General features: G+C 36.5%; 1 protein-coding gene across 11 annotated transcripts in view; it reads right to left on the reverse strand.

Moving 5' to 3' along the window:
* The window catches only part of TENM1 (teneurin transmembrane protein 1), an 841,958-nt gene that overhangs the window by 595,190 nt on the left and 226,734 nt on the right, over nucleotides 1-20,034 (reverse strand). Inside the window, exon 1 of one of the 11 annotated variants that reach the window (XM_063721290.1) lies at nucleotides 18,259-18,431. The exons of the other annotated variants lie outside the window; for them this stretch is intronic. The gene's annotated coding sequence lies outside the window, so the exon portion shown is untranslated. Of the gene's footprint in view, nucleotides 1-18,258; nucleotides 18,432-20,034 lie in introns of those variants that run through there. 11 annotated transcript variants of the gene reach the window in all.

The following is a 20,034-nucleotide window of genomic DNA, read 5'->3' on the forward strand; positions in this document are numbered from 1 at the left end:
CCTTGAGGGGGACTGAACTCTTTGTGCTCATACCGTGGCTTTTGAGCCTCAGGCCTGCAGAGCATTCTTAATGAGTTAGGTGTTGGTAAATTTTTGTTCTTCATAGTACTGAGAGGATGTAAACAACACTTCTGGTGAGTATACTGGTACAGGAACAGCAGGATCTAAATTGGTTTTGGAAATAGCAATTTTAAACTTCATGATAAATCACCGAAAGAACCCGCTTTCCCCATAGAATGCTGAGCTAGGAGCCACTAAAGGTCTTAGGACCAGTAGAGGCATTAACTGCTCTACTTAGCATGGAGAGTTTTGAGAAGATCAAGTGTCATCTGAGATGTCAAAGTCCTCTGTAAATTTAAAAGCCCTGTAAAAATGTTCTTATTTTCATTCTTTACATTATTTTATCATCACCATTTCAGTCCACTGCTGCAACTTTGCAACTTGGTCTTTTCATACAATGTTTGAAAATGTAGTTAGAAACCAATTAACTTTATGATTTTATTTTGCAGTGAAATTGACTCTTATTTTTCTTCAGCTCTTCACCATATGTATTTTCAAAGAAATCTATAGACATCCAAATGGTGGCTCCTCTATCATGTACAGTATCTCATATTTTGGAATTCTTATTGCATTTAAGCCAAGCACATAGAACACAGAAATCATTCAAAAAAGGCTTTTAGCTTTTCAAAGCATGATGTAGGCTTTTTATTTATTTATTTATTTATTTATTTATTTATTTAGAGATGGAGTCTTGCTCAGTTGCCCAGGCTGGAGTTCAGTGGTGCGATCTTGGCTCACTGCAAGCTCCATCTCCCGGGTTCACGCCATTCTCCTGCCTCAGCCTCCCAAGTAGCTAGGACTACAGGCGCCCGCCATGACGCCCGGCTAATTTTTTTTGTATTTTTAGTAGAGACGGGATTTCACCATGTTAGCCAGGATGGTCTCGATCTCCTGACCTCGTGATCCACCCGCCTCGGCCTCCCAAAGTGCTGGGATTACAGGCGTGAGCCACCGCGCCCAGCCTATGTAAGCTGATTTTTAAAAAAATGCTTATACATTTGACTGATACATGTTTTAAATGGTTCTTCTTTTGTGGTATGAACAAAGTTTCACAAGTCAAGGTCTTCTTTTCCTAATCAAATGTTAAGGTCTTGAAGGCAGGATGTGAGTCTTAACGTCTCTTTATATCCCCCACACTGCTAAGTATTACTCTAGGCACACACATAGTAGAAACTATTTAACTCCTGAACCTACAAACTGTCTATGGAGACACCTAGTTTGGTTTGAACTAATATGAGAGATGAGCATGCTTAAAGAGAAAGCAGCAGATATGAATATATACATATATATATATATATAACACACCAATGATTCAACAACAATCTAATCTCATGCCAGTATATTGGCTTCATATACTGTCTACACACCCATAACTTCTCAGTTTATAGCTTCAGCACGGGTCTTGACCCTGAGCCACAACTTTGAATATCCAACTGCCTACTCAATATCTGTACTTGGGTATCTAAAAGATACGTCAAACATAGTATGTTCAAAAGTGAGCTCTTAATTCCTACCCCTTTCCAAACCTAATCCTTCCATAGTATTCTTTATATTGATATTAATAGATGGCCACAAGGCTCTTCTGTTTGCTCAGGCCAAAGAACTTGAAGTCATTTTTGACTCCTGTCTTTCACATCCCACATGCAATCCATCAGTAAATCCTGTTGGTCTTGCTTTTGAAATGTATCCAGAATCCAACCAGATCTCTTCAATTTCCCACTACCACATCAGTTCAAGCCATCATATCCCTCCTGGATTATTGCAATTGTTTCCCAATTGGTTTCCTTCTTACACTACTGCCCTCCACACTGCAGCCAGAATAAAACTTTAAGTCATATCACGTCTCTCCTTTGCTCAGAAGCATGTACCCTACTCTACCTTTGCTCATGCACCCTAGCTGCACTAACCCTCTTGCTGTTTGTGAAAACACCAGGCATATTTGTGCCTCACAGCCTTTGCAACCTCCCATAAAAAAATACCAAAAAATGGTACGTCTCGTCTTTCTTCTTGTCTTTCAAAGAACTTATTACCAACTTACACACTATATATTTTACTTATGTGTTTATCATCTGCCGTCTGTCTCTGCCCACTAAAACATAAGCTTCATGAAGGGAGGCATTTTTATCTCTTCTATTCATTGCTATATCATTCAGAAAAAGCATAGTACCTTGCATATAGTAGAGACTTGGTCAATACATGTTGAATGAATAAATAAACAACTGTTGAAAACTCTCAAGAGGGGCTGGAGAGAATGTGGAAATGTATAAGCCATAGTCTCTGCCCCTGAGGAACTCATAGCTTAATATACACCATAAGTAAACAACTCTACTACAAAGCAGAATGAAGTGGCTTGTATACACAAAAGACAAAAACAGTAATGTTTGAGCACTAAAGATGAAGATATTGGAAAAGGATTGCACTTGATTCAGCTAGTTGTCACCACAACCATTGAAATTCCATTGAGCATCTATACCACCAGTTTTAATCTCTTTCTTCTTAGGTTTCCATAACATGATCTTTAGGAGATGCTATGGAAACCTAAGAAGAAAGGTGGACAGTTGTCTGACTTTGCTACAAACAGTGCAAATTGAGAACTGTACCAATAGCAGGCTTCCAGAGATGTAGTTTTGCAGCCAAGGATTAGACTTTCACCCAGAAAAGGAAGCATCTATAAAATTCACCTAACGTCTAAACAGGTCTTTCCTTTCTACAAATCCCACAGCTTCCCTGGTCCACCCCATATCCAGCCATGTCTTTTCTTTTCATGGAACACCGATGATTCACACAGCTTTAATCTAGCCCCGAGAGCTTTCTTAAGCTATGTGCACCTATTTCAACTGTGAAGTGGGCAGCTTTACTCGAAGGTCCCTTAGGTATGGCAAGTCAGTATTTCCTCCCTCCCAAAATGTGTTCATCTTCTCAAACTTCCTCGTCTCTGTTAATGGCTACATTAGTAGTTCAAGTCAGAAACCTAGAACTTACCACTCCTCCATCCACACAAGCATCTAACTCATTGCTAGGTGGCATTGCAATCTCCAGTCTCTCTCTTCCTTTCCATCCCAGTTGCCACTGCTTTAGCTCAGTCCCTCATCAGTTCTGCCTGAACTGTAGACGTTCCTTCCCCCATACCCTTCCTCCTCCAACCCATCCTCCACACTGCCACTAGGGTCAACATCAGAATGACCAATGTAAAGTTCTTCAGTGGCTGTGAGAGCTGAACTATAAAAGAAATGTATTGGTGGACTAGATACTGGAAACAACAGGGGAAAATATATTTGACAAGGGTAGTTGCATTATTAAAAATATACAAAGATAGTCTCAAATTTCTAAGCTGCTCAAGAATATTAAATACTCAAAGTAGAGTTTAGGTAAATAAAAACGGTTGCTGAGTGGGATAAAATATATATACAGAAACTTTGAAAAACTTGCTCAGTTTTTCTGTTAATGTAAAACAACACCAAAAAATTAAATCTATTAATTAAAATACAAAAATAAAATTAAAAGGTAAAAATAATTCACCTAACTTCATTTCAACCAATTCATTTCAACTTAAGCTTTATTAACCTAACTTCATTTCAACTTAAGCTTCAGTTGATTATGAATCTCTACTAATCTTAATGCCACTCAAACCTAACAATTTAAATTTAAAAATGAAAAATGTCTCATTTGAATGCTGAATGTTGTGTTTTGGCAAATATGATTTATCATGTTAAAATCACCCTTATTTTTATGTATGGAAACCTAGGCATTCTCTTTTCCCTCCATAGGTTTATTTGTAACGAGAGAGAGAGAGAAAGAGAGAGAGACTTTCCTATAGCCATTTGGAAACCCTTTCAAATTTCCAATCATAACTATTCATAGCCATGAATCAGCTAGGAATGTCATATCTATTCAAGGTTATTGAGTGCCCTTGGAAGCAATCTTCCTTCAAACCACAAAAGTAGTATAAACCAAGAGAAAATAATCCTTTCCTGCTCCTTGACACTCCGCGATAACTTTTTGTCCTAAAATTTGTGTCAGTGGACCCAGGTGACAAGGAAAACTTTCCAGGTCTCTCTAAGCATGTGATATGGGGGTGCACACAATTCTGTGTGCCTAGAGTTGTGAAATTGTAACTGTGATATTTGTCAAAGGCTGGAGAAACAGAGTTTTAATTCACTAATAAATAGCTCATTTTTTCAAAATGAAAAAGCAGAAAACATTAAGAAAAAGATTAATACTTTAAATCCACCAATGGTTGAAAGCATAATAATTCTGAAAGAATGTTGTTCCAAATACTCTATGGTAAAGGATAGGTTCATATGTGCTTAATTGACTTTTTCATTCAGTGCCTATCATGGCATCCTGGGGGTCCACTGTCAAGTAAATGTTATTTAGACATGATGATGAAACTGTCAACTTACAGAAAAACCAAATATACATATAATGCTATTCACATCCAAATAATATCATTTCTATATTATTTTGATAATGACAAACTCTAAGACAAAGCAAATGTGCATGGAAAACACATGCTGCTATGGAACAGAGTGCAAAACAAAGAAGTCAATTATTGTTTCTACTGCAGAAGATGCCTTCAGATAGTCCATAAAGTATGAATTCAAATGTCAACATCTGTGGCTTGCTCTTGTGCTTTAAACTCTCTACTTGCTAACAAGACAAACTCTAAGTGACTTTAGAAGAGAGCCATGGAGACGTATGTTCATTTATTTAGTCACTGTAAGGTTAGGGAGAGAGAACTTAGTATGTGGAAATCATTGACCTTCAAGTGACAGAATTATCACAATAAAAGTAACAGCAGCAGCAGCTGCAGTAGCTAACTCATAAAGCAGTTATCAGGTACCAGGTGCTATATTAGTGCTTTTCCTACATTAACTCATTTAATTCTTATAGCGCCCTGTGAGGTAGGTACTGTTTTTAATCCCCATTTTGCAGATAAAGAAAACCAAGGAACAGAGAAGTTAAGTTACTTGCCAAGATCACACATGTAGTAAACGGCAGGACTGAGATTTCAATTCCTAGTCTGTCTGCAATGGCCCCACTCTTAACCACTCATCTACATTGCTCTTCAGAACATGTGGCAGAATGATCCTAGGAAAATCACCTCCCCTTTCTCAGGGCACTCTTTTTCTAAATGTAAAATAAGGAGATTGGATTATCTCAAAGAACTCTTCCAACTCTAAAATTCTACAATTGTATATGAAATATGAAGGGAAGTTTAGATTGATTTGCAAAAAATAAAATGATGACTATAAAGGTCATGTTTACATTATTTATCATTCCTTCTCCTCTCCCCTTTCTTCCTTTCTCCTCCTCTCCCTATCCCTAGCCTTCTCACACACACTCCAATCTACTGTAGCATAGCTGAACTAAAATATTGTTTTGAATCCATGGACCTGAGTATATATCTATGCACTGGGGATAACCCTTCCTCCACTATCCTTTTATTTTCTTTCCATTTCTCATTCTTAATCACATACACTGCCCTCTCAAAATGGGAACCTGTTCCTGGTTTACCCTCAGAAAATACGGTCTGGCCCTACTCATAGCAGCTGCTTATAGTTTTGAACTTCCACCAAATAGTCTCACTCCACCTCAGAAAAATAAATTAAAGGGTACATAGAACATTGCCTAAGGATACCAGGCCTTCATAGCACAACAGATAGAGGAAATGAGGCCACACAGTGCCTGGGGAATAGCTAGCAAAGGAGGATAGTACTCTTTGGAATTATTACAATAATTTTTCCTTAATAAGGACCTATTACATTAATGCAGATTGACTGATTCAGAAAACACTGGATTTAGGACGCTCTTAAAAGAAAGGTGAAATTATGACTGATTCTCCTCTTAACTTTCTTTGTTTTTCTAAGGAAGCACTTAAGAAGTGGGTGTGAGAAAATAAAAGCTATAAAAGTACAAACAACAGGTGCTTGAGAGGATGTGGAGAAATAGGAACACTTTTACACTGTTGGTGGGACTGTAAACTAGTTCAACCCTTGTGGAAGACAGTGTGGTGATTCCTCAAGGATCTAGCACTAGAAATACCATTTGACCCAGCCATGCCATTACTGGGTATGTACCCAAAGGATTATAAATCATGCTGCTATAAAGACACATGCACACGTATGTTCATGGTGGCACTATTCACAATAGCAAAGACTTGGAACCAATCCAAATGTCCAACAATGATAGACTGGATTAAGAAAATGTGGCATATATACACCATGGAATACTATGCAGCCATAAAAACGGATGAGTTCATGTCCTTTGTAGGGACATGGATGAAGCTGGAAACCATCATTCTCAGCAAACCATCACAAGGACAGAAAACCAAACACCGCATGTTCTCACTCATAGGTGGGAATTGAACAATGAGTACACTTGGACACAGGAAGGGGAACATCACACACCGGGGCCTGTCGTGGGGTGGGAGGAGGGGGGAGGGACAGCATTAGGAGATATACCTAATGTAAATGACGAGTTAATGGGTGCAGCACACCAACATGGCACATGTATACATATGTAACAAACCTGCACATTGTGCACATGTACCCTAGAACTTAAAGTATAATAATAATAATAAAAAGTACATAATCACCTAATCTCCCCCATAATCCTACCAGCCTGTAAGAGTGACTACTGTCATTCTGGTCCATTTCCCTTCAGTCATAATATGCACACAAATTTCTTCATGTTGCTTCCTTCGCTCTAGATGATTTTTTGCATGCTTCTACACAATATCTGTAACAATCATTTTTAGTGGCTGGGTAGAGTGAAGGCACAATAATTTACATATGCATTCCCCAATTGTTGGATATTTACACTCCTCCCTCACCATTTACAAGTATTATAACTGAAGCCATATAAAGATACCATGAACATCTTCAATTTTTTTTTATTATTTCCTTACAGTAAATTCCAAGAAGTTGAATTAATGAGCCAAAAGCTTTGAACATTTTTGTGGATTTAGGGGATTGTAATGATTTACACTGCCATTAGCAATGTGTGGGAACGCTCTCTTCTTTCATTGTACCCTTGTCAACTTTGAGTATTATTTTTAATGTCTATTTAAAATAAGTAAATTAATTGTGCTTTCTTTTAGTTTGAATTTCCTTATTAGTGAGGCTGAATACTTTTTCTGTACGAGTTTGCTAGTTATATTTTCTTGCTTATTAACTGTCTATTTATGGGGCTTTTGCACATTTACCTATTGAGAACCTGAGTTTTAAAAAAATTAAATAGGGCTAGGTGTGGTGGCTCATGCCTGTAATCCCCGCACTTTAAGAGGCCTAGGCGGGCAGATCACGAGGTCAGGAATATGAGAACAGCCTGGCCAACATGGTGAAACCCCGTCTCTACTAAAAATACAAAAATTAGCCAGATGTCTTGGTGGGCTCCTGTAATCCCAGCTACTCGGGATGCTGAGGCAGGAGAATTGCTTGAACCCGGGAGGCATAGGTTGCAGTGAGACAAGATCGTGCCACTGCACTTCAGCCTAGGTGACAGAGCAAGACTCCGTCTCAAAAAAAAAAAAACAAATTAAATGATATTGATGCCATAAAACAAGTACATTAACCTTTTATCCATAGTATTTGTTGAAACTATCTTTCACAGTCTGTTGTTTGCCATTTTCTTTTTTTTTCTTTTTGTTGATGAATGTTACTCTAAAAGGAAAACATGGTCACCAACTGGACATAAACAAGTTGCTTTAGAAAAATATGACAAAACTTTGTAAAACCAAGAGTTTTTCCAAAAACAATTTGTTAGTCTAATTATTCAGTGGCTGCTTGATTGACTTCATTTAGTCAGAAAATGAATTATAGTTTGATTGAATTCTAACACTGAAAAAGAACACATCAGTTTGTGTGTGATGACAGCTTACATTAGCATATAACACTTAAAGGACTAGTCTGATTTTGCCATGGATTTGGTCAGTTCTTTTGGTTTCACATGGATACAGCCATAACATTTTAGTAAATAAAAACAGAAGTAAATCACCGCTTTTTAGGAGATAGGCTGAAAATTTTATGTACTGAATATGGGACTTCTTCTCCAGAAAATGATGGCTTTCAAAGTAGACTGCTTGCGTGGTACATAGATATTCTATTATGTCAAAGAGATAACACTCAAGAGTTGAACTGAAATTGTTTACTGCTATCTTAGTTTGTTTTGTGCCGTCTTTGTTTGTTTTGTGTTGATATAACAGAATACCTGAGATGGGCTAATTTATAAAGAAAAGAGATTTATTTCTTACAGTTCCGGACACTGGAAAGTCCAGGTCAAGGGGACACAACTAGTTAGGGCTTTCTTGCTGTGTCAATTCATGATAGAAGGTAGGAAAGCAAGAAAGCCATCTGGAGTTAATTTTTGTATAAGGTGTAAGGAAGGGGTCCAGTTTCAGTTTTCTGCCTATGGCTAGCCAGTTTTCCCAACACCATTTATTAAATAGGGAATCCTTTCCCCACTGCTTGTTTTTGTCAGGTTTGTCAAAGATCAGATGATTGTAGATGTGTAGCATGATTTCTGAGGTCTCTGTTCTGTTCCATTGATCTATATATTTGTTTTGGTACCAGTACCATGCTGTTTTGGATACTGTAGCCTTGTAGTATAGTTTGAAGTCAGGTAGCATTATGCCTCCAGTTTTGTCTTTTTGCTTAGGATTGTCTTGGCTATACGGGATCTTTTTTGGTTCCATAAGAAATTTAAAGTAGTTTTTTTCTAATTCTGTGAAGAAAGTCAATGGTAGCTTGATGGGGATAGCATTGAATCTCTAAATTACTTTGGGCGGTATGGCCATTTCCATGATATTGATTCTTCGTATCCATGAGCATGGAATGTTTTTCCATTTGTTTGTGTCCTCTCTTATTTCCTTGAGCAGTGGTTTGTAATTCTCCTTGAAGAGGTCCTTCACATCCCTTGTAAGTTGTATTCCTAGGTATTTTATTCTCTTTGTAGCAATTGTGAATGGGAGTTCACTCATGATTTGGCTCTCTGTCTATTATTGGCATATAGGAATGCTTGTGATTTTTGCACAATGATTTTGTATCCTGAGACTTTGCTGAAGTTGCTTATCATAAAAAAGGATGAGTTCATGTCCTTTGCAGGTACATGGATGAAGCTGGAAACCATCATTCTCAGCAAACTAACACAGGAACAGATAACCACTCACTCATAAGTGGGAACTGAACAATGAGAACACATGGACACAGGGAGGGGAACATCACACACTGGGGCCTGTCGGGGGAGTGGGAGAATAGGGGAGGGAAATACCTGATGAAGATGATGAGTTGATGGGTGCAGCAAACCACCACGGCACATGTATACCTATGTAACAAACCTGCACGTTCTGCACACGTATCCCAGAACTCAAAGTATAATACTACCACTACTACTAATAATAATAATAAAGCAAGAAAGCATAAGAGAGCAAGAAGGCATCAAAGTTGCTTTTACAACAGACCTACTCTCTTGATAATGAACCCACGCTCGTCATAATGGCATTAATCCATTGATGGCAGCAGAGCCCTCATTTCCTATTCATCTGTTAAAGTTCCCACCTCTCAACACTGTTACTTTGGACATTAAGTTTCCAACACATAAACTTTGGAGGACACATTCAAACCATAACAATGGAATTAATTTACATGTATTTGTTTAATCTACTTGTTCTATTAACATTTTAAAAATATTACAATGGAATAATAAAAGGTCCATCCTGCAAAAATATTCCTTCAAAACTGATTTGACTCAATTGCAAAAACACCTGCAGTCCATATCCTCAAGGTGCTTTGGCAGGCTCTTTAGGACACTTTAAAAGAGAAAAATGGAAGTTGCTTAATTCTACAATTAAATAGCGATGATCCCACATCTCTTTTTGTAGATTCTTGATTTTTCTGAATGGATGTGTCTTTATTTTTCTCATTATTTTTGTTAAAGCCTCAAAACTTTTCATGGACACCAATGTTGGATCACAAGAGACAAGTGGAGAGGTAAAGAATTAGTGAATGGAAAAGTTGGTGGTGCCACTGATTTCCATAAAGATACTCTAACACAAATTATTTTGGAGGCTTACTCTCATTTAGTATTTACCATTGCTGCTTAGGGAATCTTGACTCCAAATCTACCCCATAGATACCAAACACACACGTCTGAACAAAACTCTCAGGGACTGACACTATATATATATATATCATAATTTTGAAGATTTATTGAGTATTTCACATGATCCCATTAGATAAATGGCAACAGCTTAGTGCCTCCCAAAATGAGGGCCCAGGAACTCTGGTTCATATCTCAAATTCATTGGAGCAGAAATTTTTTGTAACTGTGTAAATACCTAGCATATTTCTATCCCTTAGTAATTTGCAAATAATATACAATTCTGAGTTGCAGTAATATCTATCTCCATCACACCCTTTCTTTTGGAACTCCAGCACCTTCTAAAGTAATTTCAAATTATCTTTTTCTTATTACTTCTCAATATCCTTTGTGGTGGATTATGTAGATCACCTAAACACTTCATATAGGAAACAATCTTCAAGGAAATTGAAGGTAACTCGATGTATAAAAGCTTTTTTACTCTTTAGAGAAGAACAATAGCTGCTTATTTTCACAAATAAACAATCATATTCAATTCATTTTTCTATAATGAAATCCATTGGGGTTTTGTAAATTTTACAGTAATTTTAGCATTAAAGTACTTATGCAAAATGTAATATCAAATACAGTATCTTGAAAAGTAATAGGCTTTAAATACGATATTATACAATCAAAGATATAACTTTCTTCTAGAGTTTCCAAATAGCAAGTATTAATCATAGCTTTCTACTGCCATTCATCTTCAGCATTAGCTTAGTGAAATCAACACTGTATCTGTAACCTCCTCAAGTTTCATGTATAACAACTGGAAGCAGTAGCATTTCTACTGCTTACTACTGGAGACTCATTTTCAATTATGCTAAAGATTAGACTGAAAAGGAGCTAATCAAATTAACATAACATTCAACAAAGATACACACCCTTCAGTGACTTAATTGCAGAGGTGGATACAGAGGTTAACAATGATTGTCGGGACTTGTACCAAATATTTTGCTGCGGTGGGCAAATGATAACTATGCCAAAGGCAGCAGACTGTATTAGAAAGATCTGTATATAAGGGTTCTAAAAGGAAGCTCTAGACCCAACTTTATGACAAAATAGCATTCCTTTATTTCATATCTATGAAGTGGGGAAATACCATCATTATTTTTATGAAACTCACAGGGTTGTCATGGCTAGCACATGAGAATAATTAGACTGGATGTTTTAAAAAATACAAGTACCAGAGGAAAGCTTCTGGTATAGGTTAAAGTTGTCAGCTTTCTTAAATACTACTACAAATAATAATTATTAATATTATTTAATACTATACTTAGTTAATATTAATTATAACTAATCATTACTTTTATCAAAATTAAAAGAACTAGAAAGAACATACAGGTACTCTTTTAAGCAACTTTCATCCATAATCACATTTAATCCTCAAAAATGTTATAATATGTTTCCTCATTTTACAGATGAGGAAACAGAAGCACAGAGAGGTTAACTAATTTCACCAAGATCACACAGCTAGTGGAGCTAGAATTTAAATCCAAACGTTCTGGCTCCAGAGCCTGTACTCTTAATTTCTTTGCTATGTGGCAGTCACAGAATCTGTGAAATAAGGTTCAAAGGAAGCTGCAGGAATCAGTGTAGGAAACTCAAGTAAGACTTTCAGGTGCAGTTTGGAAAGAGACTAAGAAGACTTTAGAACCTACAGAGCATCTGAAAAAGTATTTGGCCTTGCTTATGTAACAAAGAAAATAAACTTCTTGGATAAGAATGGCATAACGAGGCCCAGAAAAAAGGTAATCTATATCCAGTTTTATTCATAGCATCCTAAGATCCTAAGATGCTATGAATGAAACCAGAAAAACTATAAAGACATGGCTGCTCTGCAAGGTTATTAGGTGTCAGTCTATAACACAATTCCCCCTACCTACCCTATTTCTCACTTACTACATAACCAGATGAAAGAGGGCTAGGATTGACTTGATGTTGTTGGGTCAATGTGTCATCAGTTTGAAACAGATCTCCGCACCATTCCAGGCCACAAGCAGGAAATTTGCTGACTTCCTCAGCCTCCCTACCAGCAAATATTCAGGAAGAACATAGCACAAATAGAACTGTAATTTTCTCCTTTGTGATTCCCTCTTCTAATATCCATATTTTCATATTCACCTACATGGCGTAGTACAATGTAATTGCAAATGGGTCGCTACCATAGAGAGTAGGGTTGGCATAATGTAGCAGAAAGGGCATTGAACTTGGAGTCAGGAAGTCTGAGCTTGGGCCCATTGTGTCACGTACTGTATGACATTGGATAAATCAGTTAACTTCCCTTCCTTTTTCATACTAAAGATTAAATGCCCTTTCTCCCTCAGAGTGCTGGCAGATGACTCAAATAAAAGAATACACATGAAAAAGCCATGTAAACCGTAAGGCATTTTATACAGTTATGGTTACTAACACCTTTTGTGATTGTAAATGTATCAAAACTAGGCTGTCTGTTGTTTTGAGAAAATATCATTCAGGGAGTCAATGTTTATGCCAGATGTTGTGGGCCATACCAGAGTAACTAAGTGCTAGATCAAATTACTGAACTTGTTTTGTTTTTGTTGTTGATTTGTTTACTGTTTATTTTTCTAAATAGCATTATTGAGTTTAATTTTCATAAATACAATTCACCCATTTTAAGTGTAAAATTCAATTATTTGGGGTTCATTTACAGAGTTGTGAAACCGTTACCACCATCCATATTTAAAACATTTCCATCACCCTAAAAATAATTTCCTAAATCTAGTAAGCAGTCATTCCCAATATCCCTTCTTTCGCGACCACTAATCTACTTTCTGTCTCTATGAATCTGCCTGTTATGGACATTTTCTGTAAATTAAATTAAATCATACAATATATGGTCTCTTCCACTTGGCTTCTTTCACAATGCTCTTGAGGTTTATCCATATTGTAGTGTGTATCAGTATTTCATGTCCTTTTAAATTTCTGAATATATTCCTTTTTACATGTTGTGTTATTCTGCCCCTTTCTCTGTCACCTTCTGGGACTCACATTATGCATGTGTTGATATGCTTGATGTTGTCCCACACATCTTTGAGGCTCTGCTTATTGTGTGTGTGTGTGTGTGAGAGAGAGAGAGAGAGAGAGAGATCTTTTTCCTCTCTGTTTTTCAGATTGGATAATATCTATAGATCAATCTTCAAGTTAACTGATTGTTTCTTTTGCCATATTCAATCTGCTTTTGAGTCTCTCTAGTGAATTTTTCATTTAAATTATGATACTTTTGAATCCTAGAATTTCTAGTTAGTCTTTTCATAATTTCTACTTCTTTCTTGAAAATCAATAATTTGGTCATTTTTGTCATACTTTCCATTAAGCCTTTATTGATAGTTTATTTTACTAGTCGGAACATATGTATAATAGTTGCTTTGAAGATTTGTCTGCTAATTGCAAAAGCTGGAGACACTCAGAGACAGTTTATATTGACTTTTTGTTGTTTTACTGAGGATGAGTTATACTCTTCTATTTATTTGCATATATCATAGTGTTTTTTAATGTTGAAAACTGGACATTTTAGATAATTTAGTATAGCAGCTCTGGATTCTGATTTTTTCTCCCTGAAGGTTATTGTTACATTTTGTCCGTTAGTTTCTTTATTTAGTCACTTGCCTGGGCTATATCTGTGAAATATGTCACTCTATGGTATGTAGCTGCTGATTTCCTTTGTCAATTTTTCTGTCACATTCTTTTTAAGTCTGGTTTCCTACGGGTCACTCCTGTGTCCTTGTAGCACTGTGGCTGGTCAATGATTGCGCAGAGGTTGTGCTCACCCATCTTGAGCAGATATGTGTTCTATTCTCTGACAATGGATCTGTGTGTGGGAATGAGAGCTCACTCAATGTTGATGCCATTTTCATATTTGCCCTGCAGCTTTTATTATCCACAGGGCTTTTCATGTCTCCACTGTGTTGACTAGCAGTGTGTGGCTGGCTTGAGCCCTCTCAGGTAGTTCTCCATTGTCTGCTGCACATAAGCTCAGCGTCAGTCAGAAACATGCTTTTCCCAGTCACAACCACAACCTCAGGTTAGCAGAACCGCTAGCCTTCCCCACCAGCCCAACTTTGAGACTGTAACATCTACCAACAATGGCACTGGGTGTGGGCATCATTCACCTCTTCACAAGTGAACCATTTTCAACCATGCCAATGCAGCTACAATTCTTACAGCCTGCCCCAACGCGGCAGAACCTTGGCATTGGCCAAGCTCAGAGTTGAAGGTGGGGATCATGAGCAGTCCCAGGCCTAATCATCATAGATTCCCACTTTTATTACCCACAGTCCAATAGTTTATTCAAATACAAATGCTTCTTGGATTGTTGTAGGCCTTTGGTTGATTTCCAGGTACTTAAGTGTTGTTTTTGTCAATTCGTTGAGCTTCATAATTGTTTTGGGGAAGGTCATTGTAGATTATCTCATTAGACTACAGTCAGAAGTTCTGCCCAAATAACTGATGTTTTAATGGCAGGATTTTATAGAAGTGCTATACATTGGGGATTTTTTTGCTTAAGATTTCAAAGACTTAGTAAAAAAATGCAAAATGTTTCATTAATAATTTTATTTTGATTATATATTGTTATAATATTTTGAATATTCTGTGTTAAGTAAAATATATTTTTAAAAGTAATTTCATGTGACTTCTAGAAAATTTTTTTTTATTATTATTATACTTTAAGTTTTAGGGTACATGTGCACAATGTGCAGGTTAGTTACATATGTATACATGTGCCATGCTGGTGTGCTGCACCCATTAACTCGCCATTTAAATTACATATATGTCTTAGATTGTATTTCCATTAGGCAGCAGTAAACTAGGTCTCATAGCCAGCTTACAGGAAGTACTGGAGATGGAGAAACATATCAAATAATGCAATGGGGATACAAATAGCAAAATACAGAATGTGAGAAAATCCATAGGAAAAAATGGCCCAGTTTTTAAACAAATAAATTGAAAAGAAAAAAGAAAAGAAGGAAGGGAAATATGAGGATTATAAAAGAGATTTAAGAGACATACTAACAAATTGTAATGTGTGCATCTTGTTTGGGTTTTCATTTCAACAAAGAAATGAAAATACTATACACATATTTATGAGATCATTTGGGGAAATGGGAATGTACAGGATATCTAAAGATATTAAAGATTTATTGTTCATTTTTAATGTGCAATATGGTATTGTAGTTAGGTTAAAGAAAGTTTTTATACCTTGTAATCACATGCTAAAGTTTTATGGATGAAATTATATCTTGGATTTACTTCAAAAATTCATGGAAGAGGCTGGGCTTGGTGGCTCACACCTATAATCTTAGCACTTTGGGATGCCAAGATGGAAGGATCGCTTGAAGCCAGGAGTTTGAGACCAGCCTGGCCAAGATAGCAAGATCCCATCTTTAATAAAAAAAAAGTCATGGAGGAAAGAAAGGGGAGCTGAGTGGCTTGTAGGTGCAGCAATATGGTTTATGAGTTGAAAATCATCAAAGTTATATGATCGATAAGTGCTGGGTTCATCTAATTGTGTGCTTTACTTTGGTATACAGACGCTCTTTAACATATAATGGGGTTAACTCACGATAAACCCATCATCTGTCAAAAATACCATAAGTCGAAAATGCATTTAATACCCTGATAAACCCATTGTAAAGCTGAAAAACGTAAGTTTAAATGTCATAAGTCAAGGGCCATTTGTATATTTAAAATTATAGAAAATAAAAAGTTAAAATAGTTTTGGATAGTATCTGATGATGTAGGAAAACACTAGAAAACAATTTTAAATAAAAAATATGATAAACTTAATAATGAAATTATGTATTTAATAATGAAACTAAATTTAAAACTGAAAAATGTTAATACTAGTTTCATAGGAAGAAGCGGTTAACTTTCTATTAAATTCTCTATAATAAACTTTTTAGAATTTATGATCGGAAAAATAGAAAAATCCCTCAGAGACAGGGCTTATTGCCAATCACTTGAAAAAAAAATACTGAAGAGAAATGCACCAAAATATTTAAATAGCAATAATCTTTGTGTTGGGTCATTATGAATGATTTTTATTTTCTTTACATTTTTCCTATTCTCCACATTGAAGATGTATTGTTTTTTTATCATAAAATAGCAATTATAAAAGTTTTGGATGGAAAATTTGAAATTTGTACTTTCCTCTCTGTTCTTCCTATCCATGTTCATATAGATGTGTGGTATTCAGCCATTCATTAGAAAGTATATATTAATAGTACCTTGCACTTTGCAAAGCACTTTAGACTTTTTCCGATATTTAACTTTCACACACAATATTATAATTTATATGCCTGATACCCCGCTGACATAGCAGATCAGAAAAATATTATTACTCTGACTTTCAGATGAGAAAACAGAGGCTCAGATATTTGCCAAAGGTCACAAAGCAAGGCAATAGCATACCTTGGGCAAAAACCCTGGTTTTATTACTCCTATTCTGGCACTCTTTTCACTATATCATGTTGCCTCCCATAAAGAGTATCAAACTCTAGATACTACTCATTTATCAAATAACTAACTTAAGCCCAACTGAATTCAAGTTACTTACATCAATTAAATGTACTATCCATTTTACTTAACTGCACCCGAGAGCCATGTGCAGGAAAGAGGCACTCAGATGAAATAACAGGGAGGAAGCAGTAGAATTTTGTGACATATGGCATGCTTGTTGGTGGAATCAAAGGTATGTTTCATGCCAGCTTTTTGTCTGCAAAGTGTCTTTCATTCCACTAAGAGGTATACCCCATGCCAGGAAATGCACAACCTCCTAGCCCTTTCTTTTGAAATCTAAACCCATGGGAGCGTGGACTTGGCATGACTTAATGGAACACTGAATGCAATATGTTTGACCCATTTGTGGGTACAAACTCTCCAGATTATCTACTGTGAAGAAAGACTCTAGGTTGTCATCTAGATTCCCTATCAGCCCAGGGAAAGTGGAGATGCCATTGAGTCTTAGGTTTATCCCTGGTTGGAGAATATGGTTTTATAATTTCAGAAAATGAAAATAACCTTTGGGAAAGAAAATAAAAGCAAAAACAGGAAGCAACCAAGTGAACTAAAAATGTTCAACAAAAGCAACTAAGTTCTCCTATGCAGAATAATATCTTTGCACTTTTTACCCTAGGGGGTTGTAAACCAACCCCTCCAGCTGACCGTAGTTTAGCCCAAAAGATCTAATCTTTGCAAGAGTGTCTATCTCTTATCCAGTAGGGAAGGGAGATGCCAGAGAGCAGGGCACCATGGGGTATTTGAAGAAGACATCTCTGTAGATTTTTAATGATATAAAATTTACTTTGCTGCTACAAGAACCTTTGCTACCAGCTCAATAGACACTCTCAGGAAAAATACTAACTTAGAATGAAAACCTCATATTTAAGTGAGGGGTGAACTTTGTGAGAGACATGGGCCTTTTATTTTAGAAATATCACTGTCATTTCAGATAACTTGGTCCTCCAGCTGATATTCTCAATCTTATTCATTTAGTAAATCTTGCCTTACATGCCAATGACTCCTACTAGGAAGTTGGTTTGTATGAGGGAAGAAATATTTTTTACTTCATTCTAATTGCAGATGTCTAGTTGGCTAAAAGGAGTATCAGTCCCTAAACACTTCTATTACAGAAGAATGAGAAGCAGAATATTGGAGAAATCTTTTGAGTCCAGAGTGAGCTTGGTTCTACTACCAGTTCCTGCATTCGCTTAACCTCATGTTTCCTCTTCTAGAATAACAATATCTACCTTGCAATGTTGATGTGAGAATTAACAAAAAAGCATGTTGTATGTCTTTTGTAGCAAAAAGTTTGAAAGTACATATACCACCAAAGTATTAACAATGGTTAGATAGTAGAATTCTTAGGTAGATTATTAGATGGTGGCACTAAAGGTAGTTTTTTTTTATTGTTCCCTTTTTACTGTCTTTTTTTTAGACAATGAATACATTCTAACATTGCAATGAAAAAGAAATACACACACTATTTTAAAGTAATCTATGTTAAGTTCCTACTCTAGTGTGGAGCACACAATAAGCACTCACTTCCTCATTGTTCGCTGCCATTGTTGCGATCATTAACATTATCATCCTCTTCTTCCTATTGTTGGTGAGAAAACAGAGGCTTAGAGAGAATAAGTAGCTTACTTAATTCCATATATCTTGGAAGTAAATAAAGTGACTAGCACACTGCTTGAAGTATACCATACATAGACACATTTCATGAATCATTAATAAGTTGATCTGGTAGAGAAAGTGACCAACCCAAACTTGGCCAACCCATAATAGGCTCTCACTGAATCAGACTCCTGAAACTGTAACAAAATTTTGACAAAAGGATAGTGTATGCAAGAAGTGATATGAAGTTTTCTTGTTGTTGTTCGTTTTTTGAGACAGAGTCTTGCTCTGTCACCCATGCTGGAGTGCAGTGGTGTAATCTGGGTTCACTGCAACCTCAATCTCCCAGGCTAAAACAATTCTTGTGCCTCAGCCTCCTGAGTAGCTGGGATTACAGGCATGTGCCACCATGCCCGGCTAATTTTTTGTATTTTTAGTAGAGACAAGATTTCGCTATGTTGGCCAGGCTGGTCTCGAACTCCTGTCCTCAAGTGATCTGCCTGCCTCCGCCTCCCAAAGATTACAAGCATGAACCACTGTGCCCGGGCAATAAGTGATATGAAGATTTGAAGGACAGATATATAATCACATTAAAATAAAAGAAGGAATTTCCAATAATAAAAATTAAATAACAATGCTATTCAATAATAATTTACTAATTCTCATAGGTTATAACCAATAACCAGTAAAGGTTTTCTCTGATATCACCACCTTCAATCTCTCTCACAATCATGCATGTATGCATGTGTGTGCACGCATATACATACACACACAAGAAATCCCTTTCTCTTACCTCTTCAGAATTATCAGTGGCTTCTTGTTGCTTCCAGACCGAATAAAAGATTCTAGTATAGTGCCTTCCCTTTATTACCACTCCAAATCTATTCCTCTCTTTCATCCAAGGTTACTTGATCTGATCTGTCTACATCCTTTTCCCTCACGTCTTTTCTAGATGTCTACCTGTCAACACTTTATTCAATATGATTAATGATTAATGACTAATTGGGACGAAACAGGTTATCTCTCCCAGAAGAAGTTAATTTTTTACAGAGGTCATCTGGAAATTCAGCGTCTTTGTCTAAAGGTATTAATTTTTAGTTTTGAAGTTTTAGGTCCCATAGTAGACCATTAAGGAAGATATCTTCTGACTGGAGAGTGCTTTCCTTTGTTCTCCCAAAGTCAAAGTGATTCCAGCAATCACTGATTTTATGGGGTTGAGTTCTTACTGAGCCTGATTCTTTGACCTTCAGGCCAGAGACAGAATTGGCCTAAATCTTTATGGAATGTCTTCTGTGGATCTAACATTAAGTGAAGAGAATTGAGCTCATTTCTAGATAGAAGCTAACAATGATAAATTCTCTCTCCTCCTCAGCCTTGGATAGAATCAGTGTTATATCACTGGTAGCTGGAACATGTGATTAACACTATTGAATAGCATAAGAATTTGGAATTTCCTATTAATTGTAGTATTCATGTCCTTATATATAAAATTCCTCTAATAGGTTTCACTGATACAAAGCTAGGGCTCCTTCCCACTCTGCCAACATTGTAGGAGTGCTGGAGAAGCTTCTGGCTTCAAGTTGCTAAACAAGAATTGGTATTTCTTGAATTTTCTTTTTTCACTGAGTCCTATTTGGTGTTTGTTTCAAATATCAAAGGTTAAAAATGTCCAAAGTAACTAACTCTGACCCTTTCGTCGTCAAC

Source organism: Pongo abelii, chromosome X (assembly GCF_028885655.2).
Source record: "Pongo abelii isolate AG06213 chromosome X, NHGRI_mPonAbe1-v2.0_pri, whole genome shotgun sequence".
Taxonomy (NCBI): Eukaryota; Metazoa; Chordata; class Mammalia; order Primates; family Hominidae; genus Pongo; species Pongo abelii.